The sequence below is a fragment of the Neomonachus schauinslandi genome, chromosome X, assembly GCF_002201575.2.
Source record: "Neomonachus schauinslandi chromosome X, ASM220157v2, whole genome shotgun sequence".
NCBI lineage: Eukaryota > Metazoa > Chordata > Mammalia > Carnivora > Phocidae > Neomonachus > Neomonachus schauinslandi.
The window spans coordinates 15,550,381-15,555,735 of NC_058419.1; positions in this window are offsets into that span (position 1 = coordinate 15,550,381).

Sequence of the window (5,355 nt, forward strand, 5' to 3'; positions counted from 1 at the left end):
TCAAATCATAAGGCCTGGCCATTTAGACAGATAGGGGTGACCTTAGAAGGTAGTGGTCCCCCCGTGACACCTCCACCTCCACACAGTACAATTCACCCTGGGGAAGGAATTCAGAGTGCTCCAAAAGTCATCCTGACATTACTATTCATATGTCTGACCAAGGTTCTCTCTAATTGGCTGAAGGCGGCGCGGAGCCATGACGCCTCCATTGTGAGGTGTTGACTGGCCTCTGAAGCTACGCCTTCCCATTGGTGGAAGCTAGGCCAATAGCTACCCTCCTGCTTAATAATGGTCTCTCTCTGCCAACCACAGTGGGGGTTTGTGTTAGATCTAAAGGTGAAAAGGTCTCTCCCCTATTACCACTCTCCTGAGTATACAAAAAGCATAAGTGGGTTTTAATGAAGGGATTATTATGTCTTGAGACATTAAGTGATAAATGTCGCTGAGAGTTTGTGGAATAGGAAAGACAGTATTACACAAAATGGGAAAGTAATTTTTAAACCTTTCTGCATAATTATATGTAAATGTATATAACATATGATCTATATAATTTATATATTATATAAACATATAATGTAAAAAACATTGCCAGTCAGGAAAGGTATGGGCCTTTTCCTGACCCCATTTGAATCTGTTGAAAGGGATTTTAATTTCCTTTTGGGATATATATATGAACTGGGTCGTGGTTGCTATGGAGATCTCAAAGCTCATCCTAACTTCTCCGTGGTTATGTCTGAAATTATGTCTTTGGGGAGATTCAAATTATGAGAATGAGGACTGTGGGTGTCTGCCTCTTAAGATGCCACTTGTTATCAGCTCCCCTCATCTACTAAACTAGAAAGACTCATAGATTCCCAATCTTAATAGATGATTACATTTCATAGTAGATCTTTTATCCTGTCAACCATCCTGAATAACACACCAAATTAATTTGGGGGCATAAATGGATGTGCTTTTTAGGAGAGTTTGGCTCTATTTTCAGCCGTGAATTATGCATTAGTAAGAATTATTTGGACAGCATTCATCATCATTTCCGAAGTTAATGAAATTCCATTACACTTCAGTACATTTTCATTTCACCCAGTGGTAAATTAATTCTCTCTCCCTCTTTCTGTCTCTGTCTCTTGCTCCTCTTTTGCATCATTTACAGTAGTTACCAAGTGGGAACATGGCGAGGCTTCCTAAGTGGAATAAGTTAAATAAGGGCCAGGAAAGACAGATGTTTCTGATTCCCTCCATAATGACGATGTACTCTATAACTCAATGCCAAGATGAGCAAGGCTGCTTGTTTTCACAGCTGTCACTGCTGTTCCTCTGCTCGAGGATTCAGGGCAGGGTCTGGGTTCGGGGACGTAGCTAGGCTACAACTTAGAAGTCTGACATACAGCTCATCTCCTTAACACCCAGCTCCCACTTGTGTGCATGCCACCCTGTCACATCGCTGAACACATTGCTTGACCTGGGGGAGCTCTTTGGGCAAACGGGAGGACGAACAGCATTGCCAGGTCCATCTTTGCTCTCACGGAAGAGAAGCAAGCCCGGAGCTCTCCTAGGTGCTGGATAGCTCCCTTTAATTGTTACTGGTCTCATCATTCCCGGTCCCACCCCGCTTCCAGCCTAGTCAGTGGCTCAGGCCAAATCCAGCTCCCACAGTTGCCCAGTGGGCAACAAATCTCTCTCTTCAATCGGGCTCTCTAGCAACCGATCAAAGTGCACCCTGGAAGCTACTTTGACCCCCCCCACTCACAGGAGGCCCTGCATGTTTCTAGACTCTTCTTCCGGCTAATAGTACAGTGGTTAAAAGGGAGTTCTGGCTCTGAACTCAGAAAGACCAGGGTTAGAGTGCCTTGGACTTCCATGAGAACACCGCCAAGCTCTGTACCAACGGGAGTCCTAGTTTCCACGGCACGAAATGGAGATAATATCTCTCTCACAGACTCATTATGAGCAAGATATGAGATAATGTATGGCAAAGTATGGAGCATGGGGCCTGGAACTTGGTAAATGGCAGTTATTATGATTATGACTAGCTCATTCTAATGATGCTCACTGACTGCTTTCTGATTTCCTGCACCTTTTCCCTTCAGTTTGCTGTTGAGCACAGCCTCCTGCCCATCCCCCATGAGGCTTCGAGTGGTAACTGGAGGCACTAAATCGTGGCAGGTCCAGCCCCATTCATACTAACAACCCCCAGCTTCCCAGTATAGGCTGGTCTAGGCCAGTCCAGGCTACCCTGAGCGTGCCATTTGCTTCCTCCCCCATTCCCCGCCCCCGGCTCTTGTAAATCCACCCGGCCAGCTTAGTTTACATCGACTATTTGGAGGTTGCATTCTGCCTACAGAAAGTGAGGGAAGGGTAGGGCAGCTCTCTTCTAACTGTTCCATTCAGCCCAGCACGGAGCCCCATCAGGCACTGTGCTAGGCAGAGAAATATTTGTTGAGCGCCTGTAAGTACTAGGAGATGCTGGGAGTCAGGGTGTTCTAGATGGAGAGAGATAATAGATATGAAAGTCACCCCCAAGATGCTGCAGGACTTGGGGCAAAGAGGAAGGTCATTTCCAGAGTGTTTACTGATTTAATTATACAAGTAATAGGCAACATATTATCAACTTTCAGCCTTCAGACCGATGTGTGTTTTACCTACGACAAGAATGGAACCTTTGGGATACCTGGGTGACTCAATGGGTTAAGCGTCTGCCTTCGGCTCAGGTCATGATCCCAGGGCCCTGGGATCGAGCCCACATCCGGCTCCTTGCTCAGGGAGGAGCCTGCTTCTCCCTCTGCCCGCTGCTCCCCCTTCTTGTGCTCTCTCTCTGACAAATGAATAAAATCTTTTTAAAAATAATAACAGATTTAAAAATTTAAAAAAGAAAAAGAATGGAATCTTTGAATCATTTATAGAGGAAAAGGGCTCCAAATTCCTAAATGTCAAAACCATACAAAAACAAGTCTGTTTCCATAGGTGAAAAAAAAATCCTCAATCAATCAATCCTGTCAGACAATTAGAAATGATCACAGTCAGATGGATTGTTTTCTGGTCGAAGGTATTTGGCCAAACTAACTGGAATGAAATCAAGCAACTGGCAATCCCACTGACTGTACAATCGTTGGTCATTTTCTAGTCCAGAAAAATGACCTCCACATGAGCAATTCAGGCACGTAATAACAACACAGATTCTCGCTTCTCTCCAGTAGTTACCACTTTAGATTACTCTTCGGCTTGATTTAGTTGCCCTGTGTAACACAGTGTATATTTATTCAGATTATTTGGCATTCCCTATTTCAATTAACTCCAGACAGGTCCCCTCCAGAAGTAAAAGGCAGAGAGCATAAGTGTATTTACCTACATTAACCAAATTGGCAGGTAGTCAGGCAAACAGAACCATGGCAACATCTGTCTAGAAAGCTGCCCCGAGCTCCAGAGCCAGGAGGGTGATTTGAGTCCAGGGGAGATAAGAGCATAACCTTGACTGTAATTCATAGTTGTCAGGGAAATGGCAGAACTGGGGAGGTGCCTTATTCTTGCTGAAAGCAGAAGCCGTTAATGCGGGGAAGTAATTAGTATTGATTGAGATAGGTACAGTAAATCCTGGGGCCACGTGCAGCCCCTTATCAGGAAATGGTTTCCAAGGGTCACCAATCCTAGGAAGCTCAGGTTGCTGGGACTCATTTGGGACACAGTAAATCTGTACATAAACCTGAGGGCTAAAAGACTGCAGGAGGCAATCATTAGAGGGGGTACTGAACTGGACCGGGCGCCCAGAAGCTCTGCAGAAGGAGAGTTACACCAGCTGATCACAAGGTCTCTCCCTCTGTCTCTTTTTCCCTCCCGCCTCCCCCCACCGCCCCCATTCCACAAACTTTTCCCTACAAAAAGCAGTCTACAGAAGTGATCAATTTCTTAAAGATGAAAGGAGACGTGTGTTCTCTCAATGGTGGAAATTAGGTTTCCAGAGGGGCGCCTGGCTGGCTCAGTTGGTAGAGCATGCGACTCTTGATCTCGGGGTGGTGAATTCAAGCCCCACGTTCGGCATAGAGCTTACTTTAAAAAAAAAAAAAAAAAAAAAAGGTTTCCAGGGGCACCCGGCTGGCTCAGTCAGTGGGGAAGGCGACTCTTGATCTTGGGGTTGTGGGTTCGAACCCCTTGTTGGGTGTAGAGATTACTTAAAAATAAAATCTTAAAAAAAAAATTAGGTTTCCTCCGGGCACCTGGGTGGCTCAGATGGTTAAGCGTCTGCCTTCGGCTCAGGTCATGATCCCAGGGTCCTGGGATCGAGTCCCGCATCGGGCTCCCTGCTAGGCGGGGAGCCTGCTTCTCCCTCTGCCTCTCTCTCTCTGACTCTAATGAATAAATAAATAAAACATTTTTAAAAAAATTAGGTTTCCAGAAATATGTAATCCTAATAGAAAGAATATCAAACTCCCCGTCTTTGGAGCAGGCTTCAGGCTGAGACCGGGAACTTAGTTAAAATTGTTTCTCCAGAGTTCTTCATTTTACTCTGGAATGATTTAGTCCCTACCTAATATGTGGCCACTACTGTTTTTAGCTAATGCCCTGGTCAGGACCTGCTTATAACAATACTTTATTTTAGCCGCCGACAAGAAAAGGTCCATTCTAGACAAGAGACCAAATTAGTACACATTTTCATCTTGCTCTCCTTGAAGATTTCTCCTCTTACCGGCAATATTCGAGGGGTTCAAATAATCTGCATCCCTGCCAGCATTTTGATAGTATCAGTTTTGTTTTTGCTTTGTCTCTATTTTAACCATCCTGATCTGGTATGCAGTGATATCTCACTGTGGCTTTAATTTGCATTTCCCTCATGACTAATGAGGTGTAGAGCATCTTTTCACATGCGTGTTTGCCAGCATTATGCCTGGCACATAATAATTGCTCCGTGCCAAGATTTCAGGTGGCTTCTACCTTCTTCTTCCCAAATGCATGATTTCAACAGAGGCCACCGAGAGACAAGATCTTACCTCCCCACTGGGGGTTTTAAGTAGCTGTCGCGAGCTGTAGGAGGAAGGCATGGGGGCGCTAGGGAGACAAAGGGGTGTCCTTGGGAACTTCTCACACCACACCATGTAAGTGAACACAGACTTCTGGTAGTGAGAATTGTCCTAATTCTAAAAATGCTTTTCTTTTTTTTTTTTTTTAAGATTTTATTTCTTTACTTGACAGAGAGAGACATAGGGAGAGAGGGAACACAAGCAGGGGGAGTGGGAGAGGGAGAAGCAGGCTTCCCGTGGACCAGGGAGCCCTGTGTGGGGCTCGATCCCAGGACCCTGGGATCATGACCTGAGCCGAAGGTAGACTCTTAACGACTGGGCCACCAAGGCACCCCTAAAAATGCTT